Raw genomic sequence first — 13,898 nt, forward strand, 5'->3', positions numbered from 1 at the left:
ACAATCATCAATATTACAAAAAATGTAATACTCTAATCTAGAGTCTTTATTTATGCACTAGAAGCCCGATGCATGAAATTCGTGCAAGGGGCTCGGCCCCCTCCACCGTGGCGGCTGCCTCTGCCTCCCCCTCCCCCCCAACCTCCACCACGCCGTCCCAGCTTTGTCCGGAAGGACATCCGGTCTAATTAGGTTTTTCTTTACCTCCTTAAATCAGATGTTCTTCATATTTCTGTGTGTGTGCCATGGAACCCCTTTGGCATTCTAGTGAAGCTAATGAATCTCTTTTTAGAATAATGTTTAATGCATAAAATGTTAAATGCATAAAATTAGAATGCATAGGATTACAAAGGAAACCAATTATACTGACAATTATCAATATACCAAAAAATGTAATATTGTAATATAGAGTCTTTATTAATGCATTACATACCAAGAGCTAGTGGTAGGCCTAATTACTGTAATTATGAAGTAGACAGGAGTGGAAATGATACTTTGAGATATTTGCAACAACTGTAATGTGATAGGATTTCTTTGATTTCTACTTGTGACAAGTCATAGGACTGGCTGGTTTTACTGTGGACGATTGCTTACATTTGTAATGGAAGGACATGTTACATTTTAGTTAGAGGTTAATAAACATTAAAATGAAATTTTCACCACCCATAGCCTGAATTAAGTCTGAGGTCCCCAAATCCTCTTGCCTGAAAACTGCACCCTTTCCTCTTATGCTGTGCACTCTCCAGGGCCCAGGTCATGGCACCTGCTGTGCCCTCCACCTGCAGTCACCCCTTAGTGCACTGACACCCAGGTGTGGCCCTCCTGTGCAGGCAGGGGACTGGAGCACAGACTTGTAGCTCCTGCTGCCTGCTGTACCTGCACCCTACATGGCCCACAGGACCTCACGCAGCCTCCAAAGCCAGCTCTGCAGCCTGGCCATCCCACCTCCCTCTTCCTGCCAGCCTGCTCTTCTGTGTTCCCAGCTCTGTGGATGGCATTAACAACGTCTGTATGGCTCAGGCCCCAATCCTTACTTGAGCAAGGGAGCTAGTAAGCACCCAAGTCGCCAGGATTACTGCCCCAGCCTTCTTGATAAAGTTTGTGGAAGTGTAAACTTGTACATTTCAAAGCACTGGCCTGCCTTTCCCTTTCCCTGCGATGTCTTCTAAATTGCTCCTCATCCCAAGGCCTCATTCCTCCTTACTTATCTTTCTGACGTGCACATCTAGTCACTTTCTAGTTTAAAATCTCTCGATGATGCCTCTTTGCCTTCATGACGTGACATCAGAGGACTCCTGCCTTCCTCGAAGTGGTTTTTTCCTCCAGGTCCCCAGCCTCCCTGAGCTCCCAGTGGTCCCTCCAATGGCTTGCTCCCCATTTCCCCCTTTTGCCTTGGCAAGCCCAGTGAGTGCCCTCTGCTGGGGGGTCCCTTACCTGCCATACTGCCTTCAGGTCTCAGTGCTGTGTTGGCTTTGCTGGAAAGCCTTTCCCTGCAGCATCCTGAGGACCGTCTACAGAGCAGTTCTTGCCCAGCCATCTCCTCCTCCTGTGCTTTGACCAGACTCTGGTGGGCTTTCACAAGCAATGTGTCCTCGGCGGGCAGAATTATTAAAGTGTGTGGTTAGGAGCACTGACTTCAGAGCCAAACTGCTTGGATTCTAATCCCAGTTCCACCACTGGCTATTTGATCTTGGCAAGGTCCTTAGCTTAATTTAGGTGCCTCGCTTTTCTCATCTGTAAAACTGGTATAATAATAGAGTGATAAATAAGTTAATACTTGTAAAACACTTTAGAACCAGGGCTAGATTATAGTAAGAGCTTAAACATTAGCTATTATTATTGGGTTTGGTTTCAGTAGTGTGGCTTGGGTTCATATAAAAGATACTTTAATTTTTGCTGGAGTTTTTATTAAAGACTGTAGTATAATTCAAAACCCAGTATTTAATTGTTCTTTATAGTCATTGAGGTTGATATTGAACATTGATTTTAGCAGAAATAATTTATATGAAGCAAAATAAACTTTTTTTTTTACAGGAAAGGTAGGGAGAATCCTGGGAATACAGCCTTTTACTAGAATGGTAGAGACATTTAAATTCCATACTTTGAAACCATAGTGGGTCATCCCACCAGTAGTTAGCTATTTGAGTTGAGAATATTTCCATTTTTCTTTCATTTCAGAGATTATGTTGACCTCACAGGATTTTTGTTTTTGTAGCTCTTTGGGTAAAAGAGAGATCAATATTACTTATCAGAGGATTTCTCTTTAAAAACAAATTGTCATACATGTTTGCAAACCAGATCCACATAAAAGAAATGGTTTTTAATGTAATTATTTTCTCTTTTTTTGCATAAGTATTTTCATTTCACCTAGAACAGTTCCACTCTTGTGGGAGGAAAAACTTTTCAGGAGCCCTACTACACATTGTATTTGACATTAATGAGCTCTCATAATTAATTCTTTTCTTTTTGTTTTCCTTCCAACATCATAGTATTTCCCGGGAGGTTTAACTGTTCTAGCCTTTTCTTAGTTTTGCCACCAGGTGGGGTACTGGCTCCTTTTTAAGGCATGGGCCACAGACCTTGAGGGTAGTTTTCTCACTGAGGTGACTATCTTGCCCCTCTCATTCTAAAGCAGTGGTTCCCAACATGGGACACGCCACCCATGGGGGGCAATTTGACTTTTAAGGGGGGCAATTTGAGAATGAGTTACTAACAGTGAATTTTTTTTTCATTTCTTATGGTTCTAGGGCAGGGGTGGGCAAACTTTTTGACTCTAGGGCCACAATGGGTTCTTAAACTGGACCGGAGGGCCGGAACAAAAGCATGGATGGAGTGTTTGTGTGAACTAATATAAATTTAAAGTAAAGGAGCGGAGGGGAGAGCAAGAGAACCGGATAGAACAGCTGGATCCGGCCCGCGGGCCGTAGTTTGCCCAAGGCTGTTCTAGGGGCTTCATATACAGTATATAAATATATATTGTGACATATTTATGCATTTCAGTTCTCTATCATATCTTTTGAAACATTACTTGCTATTTTTTCATATCACTTCATATTAGTATTATTTTTTAACAATTTCTTAGTGATTTCTTCCTCAGTACTTCAACTGTCCTTTCATTCTTTTATTTTTCTCTTTCATGGATGCCATGTTCTTTGGAAGCTTGTTTAGACCAAGTTATTGGCCTTTTAGGCTTCCTGCACATGAATAGGAGTTCACTTTTTGAATAATAAGAATTATATATCATGGGGGGGGGGCATCAGGATTTTAGAGATGCTTAGGTGGGACATGACCAAAAAAAGGTTGGGAACCACTAATCTAAAGTGACTCCATGAGAAAATGTTAAGCCAAGACCAAGGTGTGGGTGCGGAAGACAGGAAGTCTAAGGTATGAGGAAGTCTCTGGGTTTTTCCTGATCTTGTTGAGCTAATACGTTAATGACTTACGTTTCATAGGTTTTGAGTAACTTGAATTTTACCAGAAATACATGTAAATCTATTTGGCAACAGTGAATCAAGTTTTTCTTTGAATATTTGGCTCAGTCTTATGGCTTAAAAGAAACAATAAAGTTAGGTAACTTGGACCACTATGTTATATAGCTCTTATTCAAATAGAAGAGAAATCAAGCTATTAAAATTGAGGCTCTTCTTGGAGTTAAAATTAAGGGGAAATTGTGTGTATTGTAGACCCATTATGTTAAAAAGCAGAGCATTTCTTATTCTTTCATAAGCATTATGCTGAAATATTATTGACTTTTAAGATATAAATGCCTTAAGGAAATTATCAATTACCTTTTCCTAGAATGAAAAATAAATTTAAATTCTATACTTTGAAATGATAGTGAGTCATAGTAAGTACCATTTTAAACTATAAAAAACTCCAAAACTCCAAAAATAATTTTTTTTACTATATACATATAACCTAAATGCAGATGGTGAAACTGAATTATGAGTGAATTTTTAGGTTCTTTGATACATTTCCTCTTGAACTTTAGACTTTAGTGGTTAATGAAGTTTTAGACCTTTTTAATGTGATTCCTCCCCCCCACCCCACCCCCCAAAAAAATCTGAAAATCTGGATGATGTGTGACTCTGAGACTCGGAAACAATAACTCCATGTGTCCTCTTATGCAATGTGCAATTGCAATGTTTATGTTTCCCACCACCACCACCCAACTTGGATAACCATGTAAAACTCATTTCATGGCCTTCACGGAGGGCAGACTGTATTGCTCTTGTTTAAAATAAATGAGTCACTTTAGTGCCGTGTCTGAAGGGGGGGTGAGGGTGTGAATTCTCTTTGTGCTAAGTTTTGTGTTATAGCTTTCGCCGACAGCAAGCACACATGAAGCCTGAAGCCTCAGCTCATTCTGTCTGTGGATTTTATTTCTCACAGCAGCCCAGTGTCTAGTTAACATATGGGGTGTGGTTTCGAGTTCATTACTAAAGCTTATAGGCTAAAGTACTTTGTGGGCTTGGCTTTGACTTTAGTTGCCTGTAGGGAGGCGGCTAAAAGCAGGGAACAGTCTGCTTTCCCTGTGTGTGTGTGGATTCCCTGGGCTGTCAGTGTTTTTCCCCCACCTCTTCTTGACTATCAGCTGCTTTGGAGATTAGTTTCATAGTAAGGATTCTTTCATTAAAGCAACATGAAGCCACTGTTTTCACAGGGGCACCAGGTTAGTACATAACATTTTGAACTTTGTGTGGCATCTGTCAGACTTGCTCTCTGTGCGCGCTGGGCGATGAGATGACAGCGTAGTGTTTGTGCTGTTGTTGTGTTCCTTTAGGACAGAATGGAGGTTTGGGGTTCTGAGTCTCCTGATAGTGTAAGCATTGTTTGACTCTTGAATGCAATGCAGCAGAATCCCAGAAGACATGACCCATGAGTGTTGGATTTGCAGGCTTGAGATTTGTACTTGTTTGTAAGCATTTTCAGTTCCTTTTTCAGAATTACTCTTTTGGTGCCCTCCCAGTAAATCTTCTGGGCATAGCTACGATTGTGTACACGGCAGGCTGGACTTTCTGTGTGAGCGTCAGGGAGCAGGGTGCTGTGCTCCCACCAGCGGTGTTGTCCCTCCCACTCGTGAGCCTGCCTGGTGCATGGTTTTCCCCAGAGCCTATTCCTGATGGTTACAATGGACCACATATCTTTGAAAAGTCTGGCATTTTTCTGGAATGCCTCATAAAATACCTAATAATGGATGCAGGCAGAGTGTACAGGTGGACTAAGCTGGACTGAATTCCTTCCTTGATTGTCACTGCTTGTGCGTCCGCAGAAGCTGAGGTTTGCTCTAGGAGTAAATATGACTGGAAGGATGGAATGCGCCTTGTAAGATACAAATGTATTGCTGACAGTAACACAATTAAATTAAGTCAACACAACTAGGTATCATGAGAACATTTTCCTTAATTTTATTCACTTGAAGATCTGGAGAGCAACTTCACCTTTGTGAATCTGTCACCAAAGTAACCCAGCATGAAGTTGTTCTATAAGAGGCATTCAGCTGGATGATGTTTTAAAGTTTACAACACTTTATGAAATACACTTGATTTTCTGTTATTTTATGTGCACTTTCGTTCCAGATAATGTACTAATGTTTTTAAATATGTACTCCACTTCTGTTATTGCCATTTTAGTCTCCTCTCACCCCCTCCCCCGCCCCCTTGCCGGAAAATACAGTGTTTTCAGACAGGGTCCGTTCTCCATCTTCAGCTCTTTAAAAAAGTAGCATAGAGGGAGAAGGCAGACAGAACTAGGTAATTAAAAAACATCTTCAAGGTGGTTTGCTATGTTTTAAGGATCCCAGTTACCATTTCTGCTGAGGCTGAAGTTGTAAAAGTGATGGCTGCATGCCACTTCAGGATTACAAAACTGATTGTACTTTATACCCTAAGACACAACTAGGCAGCCATATTATAGCCCTGCCTCTGCAGGTACTTTCTCTAACAGCAAATCTACTAGGTTTTTAGTAGATTTCCAAAAAAAGGCAAAGATTGCTATGGCTTGCTTAATTATGCTATTGTGGCATGTATGTACTATTATTAATTATTAAATGCTATAATTTAAAATTTTTAAATTATATTTTATTTTTGTTGTTGACACTATTACAGATGTCCCCCATTCCCCTCCCTTTGCCCCTCCCTCCCCTCCTTCTGGACCTCATCACATTGTTGTATGTGTCCATGGGCTATGCATATATGTTCTTTGGCTAGTCTTTTCACTTTCATCTCACCACCTCCCCCCACCTCCCCCCAAACACACCCCCACCTCCCCTCTGACATCTGTCAGTCTGTACCATGTATCCATATCTCTGGTTCTATTTTGTTCATCAGTTTTTAATTTAACTTTTAAAGGGAGACTTTTGTCAATCTGATTGTAGCTACCCAGAGATTTTAAAAGAACCATGTTGAGACATTTTACTCATTGATTATTTGTTTGTGCTTCTCTTCCACGGATAAAAGTCTTAAAAAGCTCATTTATGTCTGGTAGGTCTCAGTTTCTGTTTGCAGAAAGTGCTTCATTTCTGATTAGAAACAGAAATAAACAATGAGGCAAAGGATAGAATAAGAGGATAAACTCCCTAAAAGGCAGGTTTTAGTTTTTTTTTTTTCCAAAGAATGTTCATTAAAATAAGTTTTTTCCAAACATGGGGAGAAAAAAAAGACTATAGAGTGTTCAAAATCTATAATTTTGGGATAATATATCTAAGCAAATCTTATTCCTGATTCTAGGCCTGGAACACACATTTCAATTATTGTTCTCATCTTGCCAGACTGGTTTCCTTTTGTTACATTTCTTCTTTTGGCAAAAATTAAATAGAGACGGGCATTTTCTCTCATTTTAAGTTGAGCTTTGAGTTGATTAAGTGAATTGGATAAAGACACTTTCTTGTTGATATTTAAAGTCCTCTGGATGTCTGATTGATGTCCAGAGGCGTATGCACCTTGCCGACGATCCAGAAACATGTGAACCTTATTTCCTTTTAAAATGAACCTGAGTTTTGAAGTTGGAGATAAACCCTTAGGTAAACTATGTTGACATGAATTGGCCCAGACTCGAAACCCTGGGAAACTTGAAAGGCACTCTAAAAAAGGAATGAATAAGTCGGAGTAATTGTGGTACTAGCGGTGGTTTTTCTGACTGCTGACCCTTGTTAAATTTTCACTTAGGAGCCTGTTCTGCTCACACACCTCAGATTATTCCTGCCCACAGTCTTGATCTTCACTCTGTGTCTTTTGGGAGGTATCAGCTCTTGATCTGCAGTTTCAACCTTGTGAGACTCATGTAGCGGCTCCGTTGAACAGTGCCACCTCCACCTTGTTCTTGCCTAGACCCCCTGTAAACCACGCTCATCGAAGGTGCCAGTTTGCATGGGTCTTGTGCTTTCGTATCAGAAAGTGGGGACAGAAAGCGGGAGAGATTGTGTTGCCATCCACCCCAGAAATTCACTATTTTAGTAATGACAATAAATACTAACTTCCCAGTGGGGTTGCAAAGGCTGAAGACAGATTTTAGTCCAGGACTTATTTGACCAGAGACCTCCCAAGTTCCCTCTTTCATTCTAAAGAGCCCAATTTCAGTTTCACCTTCTGGCATTTCTGGGGGTGATGGTAACAGCAATCATGATAGGAGTAGTAGAGGCAGTGGTAAGAGTAATAATAATAATAATAATAATAATAACAACAACTAGCACTCAAAAAACATTTCCTAAGGGCAGTACTATCCTAAGCATCTTATTTAATCCGCACAGCAACCCCAAGAGGTCAATTGTCTTTATTATCCCCATTTTCTCATTGTGGAAACTGTCCCAGAGAAGTTATGTAATTTGTCTCAGGTCATAGCAACCAGCAAGCAGCAGTAACAGGATTGTGCCTTGGAGGGATGGTGGGGGATGGGGTTCTGCGGTAGGAAAAATAAATCGGCCCAGGAAGTATTTATTATTAATGAGAAGCAGCCATGTACATACTGACATCTGTGCTGCTCCTCACACTCAGAGATGTTTCTGTTGACCCACTGTCAACTGGTAAGGCATGTCCTTTGTGTCCATTTTCTGCTGGGTTGGGGGTGAGCTTGTGCTCTGCTTTCTCAACTGTTCTGCTCATGACCAATGGCAAGAACGTGGTGACCTAAGGCAGGACAGAGTTTCCCCGTGGTCAGTAAATGAGACCCATGGTGACCTAGTCTACACTGGCGAATAAGCCCAGAGCATTGAAAACTGTCTTTCAACTACATAAACTGACCTTGGAACTCTTGAAACTTCTTAAGGCTACAACAATAAAACACTGAGGCCAGGAACTTGGACCTTCTGATTGTTTAGCTTGAATTTGGCCTGTGTGAGGGCCTCTGCATTCCTCCCAGTATGACTTCCTGCTGATAATCAAAGCTCTGGTTATTTTGTCAGTCCTGAGGCTTGGTAGAAAGGCAAGAATATGAGGCATGAATTTCCTTTAAAAACATAAATGCACATTTGAAAATGTTGGGCAAATAACCTACATTTGGCTAAAACTTAAACACATGACAGATAAGTTTGGAATCTTAACGATGTATTAAAATATAGTCCATAGATTAAGGAGACAAATTAAAAAACAGGAACAAGAACAACAAAACTTCTGATCTTTGGATGGGGAAGTACTTCTCGTCCTAAAACCAATAGAAGAAATCACAAAAGGAATAGGGTGATAGATTGGAATTTTTGAAGTAGGAGTGTGAAAGCTTTTAGTATAAAATACTCATTGAAGTATTATTTATTATCATGAAAAGTTAGAAATAAAACATACTGAAGAGGAAAATTGCATGATGGACCATTATGTAACTACTAGAGGGCTGGTGCACAAATTTGTGCACGGGTGGGGTCCAGCAGACCTGCTCCAATAGGTGCTGATCAGTGCCAATCGGGCCTGCTGGCTGGAGGGGAAGGGGACATGAGAGGTTGGCTGGCTGGCTCCACCCCTGATCGGGGTGGGGAGCCGATTAGGGGTGGAGCCAGCTGGGGGAAGGAGCCATGGGCAGTTGGCCGTCCGGCCCTGTCCCCTGGTCAAACTCCCGGTTGAACTCCCAGTCGAGGAGACAATTTGCATATTAGCCTTTTATTATATAAGATTCCAGTTTTACTTATGAAAAATTGTAATAGAAAGAAGTGGTGGTGCTAGATCTTTAAGTTAAAACACTGACTATTGCCCTAGCCGGTTTGGCTCAGTGGATAGAGCGTTGGCCTGTGGACTGAAGGGTCCCAGGTTGGATTCCGGTCAAGGGCACATGCCCAGGTTGCAGGCTCGATCCCCAGTAGGGGGCATGCAGGAGGCAGCCAATCAATGATTCTCTCTCATCATTGATATTTCTCTCTCTTTCTTCCTCTTCCTTCCGCCCTGAAATCAATAAAAATATATTTTAAAAAATTTAAAACACTATCAAATTATTTGTATATCACAGACTTGGCCATGTTTAAAATATACCTCTCTCCGTGTGTTATACTTAGAGAGATGGCCGAAGTTAATAGGGTTTACAGATTATTTTGAAGTGGCAATTTCTGCTAGTTTATATTTTTCTTATACTTTTCTGCATAATAATATTTTTAAACATGATTAATTTATATTCAAAAAATAAAAACTCATGTAGAGAAAAATAATGAGAACAAGACATACCCAAATTTAATAGTAGGTTAACATCACCCATAATCTATCTATTTAATTTGGTGACTCTAAGAGCGATTTTAATTTCCTCAAATAGTTTATGAATTTAAGGTTCATTTTGAGAAAAAAAATATTATTTTTTATAATAAAAATTTAAATAGATTAGGAATGACAGGCCAGAGTTGAGGCAAGATCAATTTTTATAAAGGAGAGGATACTTTTACTTTGGAGAACAATTATTTTGCTGTCTTTATGCTTATTGTAGGAAACTGCCTTTTGATTTTTATGCATTGGGTTGAAAATTTTAGTCAGCTGGTATAGCGAATACAATTATAAGGTAGATAGTTTGATAAATGATGTGGGATGGAGCCTATTTAAATACTTGAAACGTCAGTCCAGGTAAGACACTTGCACAGATTTCTAATGGGTCATGATAATGCTTCCTTGGTCTAAAAGCAGTTGATATTTAGAAAGGGACAAGTCAACGTATTAAGACAATTCTCAGAAGAGATGGTTCGACTGGTATAATGAAGACGGGGAAGAATCTGAGAGAAGTTGACTCCATTCTTTCCCTTCCTCATTTTACAGATGAAGCCCAGAATGATGGTGTCCTGAAGGCCACAAGGTTCTATTGATTTGATTCTTTTGAGGTCCTTTGACTCCCCCGTTGTGACTATTTCTAATATTCCATTCTATTAATTTAAAAACAGTTTAGTCATGGTGAATGAGATTATATTTCCATTTTTTTCTGGGTTGGTAAAAATCAAAAGCTAAGGCCATTCAGCATTTACCTAATGACATTAGAAAAAGAGCCTAAAGGCCTATTATGCCTCCAAGGAACACTTCCAACTCCACAGGCATGGTTTGCAGTCTCCTCATTGTTGTGTGAACATTTTGTTCTTGGGTACAGGCTTAATTATTTCACATCTGATTTCCATGCTTGTTCTGGAAGACAGCAGCCACATGAGTGACTAGAGATCACTTGATACTGCACCCTGGAAATTGTTCCTTAACAGCTTCATCAATAGTGTTTAACTTACATTAATCCCTTAAGTTAATCCCTTTGTGTACAATTCAGTGTTTTTAGTATAAACATCACCATAATGTAATTATAGAACACTAGAGGTCCAGTGCATGAAATTCGTGCATGGGGTAGGGGTTGTCCCTCAGCCCAGCCTGCACCCTCTCCAATCTGGGACCCCTTGAGACATCCCTCTCACAATCCAGGACTACTGGCTCCCAACCGCTCACCTGCCTCTGCCTGATTGCCCCTAACTGCTTCTGCCTGCCAGCCTGATCACCCCCTAACCACTCCCCTGCCAGCCTGATCGACGCCTAACTACTCCCCACCTGACTCGATTGCCCCTAACTGCCCTCCCCTGCCGGCCAGGTCACCCCTAACTTCCCTCCCCTGCCAGTCTGGTTGCCCCTAACTGTCCTTTCCTGCAGGCCTGATCGCCCCTAAGTGCCTTCCACTGCTGTCCTGGTCCCTCCCAACAGTCCTCCCCTGTAGGCCTGGTCCCCCCCATATGCCCTCCCCTGAAGGCCTGGTACCCCCAACTGCCCTCCCCTGCAGGCCTGGTCCCCCCAACTGCCCTCCCCTGCAGGCCTGGTCTCCCCCAACTGCCCTCCTCTGCTGGCCCGTTCACCCCTAACTGCCCTCCCAGCTGGCCTGATCGCCCACAACTGCCCTCCCCTGCAGGCCTGGGTCCTTCCAAACTGTCCTCCCCTGCAGGTCTGGTCCCCGCCAACTGCCCTCCCCTGTAGGCCTAGTCCCCTCCCAACTTTCCTCCCCTGCAGGCCTGGCCCCCCCCCCAACTGTTCTCCCCTGCAGGCCTGGTCCCCCCCCAACTGCCCTCCCCTACTGGCCTGGTCTCCCCCAACTGCCCTCCTCTGCTGGCCCATTCACCCCTAACTGCCCTCCCTGCTGGCCTGATTGCCCACAACTGCCCTCCCCTGCTGGCCTGGTCTCCCCCAGCTGCCCTCCTCTGCTGGCCTGGTCACCCCTTACAGCCCTCCCTGCTGGCCTGATTGCCCACAACTGCCCTCCCCTGCAGGCCTGGTCCCTCCCAACTGCCCTCCCCTGCTGGCCATCTTGTGGTGGCCATCTTGTGTCCACATGGGGGCAGCCATCTTTGACCACACAGGGGCAGCCATCTTGTGTGTTGGAGTGACAGTCAATTTGCATATTACTCTTTTATTAGATAGGATAGAGGCCTGGTGCATGGGTGGGGGCCAACTGGTTTGCCCTGAAGGGTGTCCTGGATCAGGGTGGGGGTCCCCTTGGGGTGTGGGGCAGCCTGGGCGAGGGGCCTGTGATGGTTTGCAGGCTGGCCACGCTCCCCCGGTGACCCAAGCGGAGGCCCTGGCATCTGGGATTTATTTATCTTCTATAGTTGAAACTTTGTAGCCTGGAGCGGAGCCAAGCCTCCTGCTAGCTCCATGGCCACAGCCATTTTTGTTGGGATTTATTTATCTTCTATAATTGGCAGGCCAGGGCTGCAGGAGCTTGGCTTCCTCCATCGCTGGGGGCAACTCAAGCCTCCTGCTCTCTCCAGCTCTGTGGCTGCCACCATTTTATTTATCTTCTATAATTGAAACTTTGTAGCCTTGATGGAGGCCAGGGCCCACCAGGGTGTGCGGAAAGCTTGGCTTCCTCCATTGCTGGGGAAACCCAAGCCTCCTGCTCGCTCCATGGCCGTAGCCATCTTGGTTGGGGTTAATTTGTATACTCACGCCTGATTGGCTGGTGGGCATGGCTTGTGGGTGTAGCGGAGTGATGGTTAATTTGCATATTACTCTTTTATTAGATAGGATGATGTAAACTTGCCTGCTCAAAGCAACTAGTTTCTTTGTTTAATGGTTCTGCTTACTGGAATGTTCTTATACATATTAAACTGAAATGTACACTCTTGTAGGTACCTTCCTCCCCTTGATTTTCATAGTAGAAAATCAAGGGGAGAAACAAATGCCTAGTCAGATAGTCCCCCAGATAGCTGAAGATAATTATCATGGTCCTCACTCTACTTTGCTCTCTTGGTTAGATATCAGGGTTATTTTGTACTGTTCTTTAGATTACATAGTCCAACACACTGCAGCTCCTTTTCCTGGAATGTGCTCCCCTTTTGAGCCTGCTCAGTGAACTCCTACATGGTCTTCAGGATCCCTTTCCAATGTGCCTTTCCAGCAGTAACTTTCCCCAATCCCCACATTGAGCACTTCCCCCTCAGGGCTCCACTTCACTTCTTTTCACACTCTAAACATTAACCATTAAAGGCCTGTTTCCCTTCCCCTCCACCCCCCCACCCCCGCCCCGGACTGTGAGTCCCTGATGGAGAGCTATCGACCTTTGAGCTCTTAGACCCCATCCTAGCACCTGACCCAAGATCAATACAGTGGAAATAAGAATTTTGAACTTACCTTATATGGATTCCTAACTGTATCTGGTTTTACAGAGGGATCAGTTATAAGAAATGTCTTTGGACAAAAGATGTGTAGGTGAACCTTGATAAACGGAGGATCAAAAGTAGCATAATCTGGGGAGTAAGACTGTGATGAAGGTCTTACTGTGCCATTCACTTGACTTGGTAAAACTATCCACTGATTGCCCAATGTAAGCAAGATGCTTGTTTGTTGGCCAAGGCTGATACCCAGCACCTTTGCTCAGGGAGATTTATATAAACTGATTGTAGAATTGACAATGTGGTTGAATCACAAAGTCCACAGCAAGCTTAGTACCAGTATTTAAGTGAATGCTGATGAAAAGATATAGTCCAAAGTTATACTTCTCTTCTAATCTGAGATCTTGGCAGTTTTTCATAGAGTATGGGTAAAGGTTTTTTCTGTAATACATAGATAAAGGGATAATTATTTTAGTGGTGTCTCAGTGTGATTTCATTTTCTTTTTTGTGGATAGAGGGTTAATTTAAGAAAAAGTATGTACGTAACTGTGGCAATAAGAAAGCTGGCCTACATGTGAAAGAAAGAATGTGGATCTCACCAAGAGTTTGCTGTAATTCATACAACTAGTCTGCATCTCTTTTTTTTAATGATAAAAGAATAGACTTTTAAAAATTAATAGTACCTATTGTAATTGTAAATAGAAAACATGCTTTTATAGAAACTAAATATTTGATTACAATTTTGGCAAAATTTTCACAGGATTTGATTGACAAGAGAAGAGGTGATAATACATAATTATAAACTCATCTAATATGGGATTTGCTGAATATACTATTGTTTTAAATCAAAATAGTTTTAATTGAAGATTAC

At 42.4% G+C, this 13,898-nt stretch overlaps 1 protein-coding gene across 4 annotated transcripts in view; it reads left to right on the forward strand.

Moving 5' to 3' along the window:
- Positions 1–4,479: 4,479 nt before the first annotated feature.
- PLD1 (phospholipase D1) overlaps positions 4,480–13,898 on the forward strand; it is a 156,173-nt gene continuing 146,754 nt past the window's right edge. For 3 of the 4 annotated variants that reach the window (XM_080657756.1, XM_080657758.1, XM_080657759.1), the window contains exon 1: positions 4,480–4,672. The gene's annotated coding sequence lies outside the window, so the exon portion shown is untranslated. Of the gene's footprint in view, positions 4,673–10,230; positions 10,252–13,898 lie in introns of those variants that run through there. The other variant, XM_080657757.1, reaches the window with a different exon arrangement.

The sequence above is a fragment of the Plecotus auritus genome (genome assembly GCF_963455305.1).
Source record: "Plecotus auritus genome assembly, chromosome: 2".
Lineage (NCBI taxonomy): Eukaryota > Metazoa > Chordata > Mammalia > Chiroptera > Vespertilionidae > Plecotus > Plecotus auritus.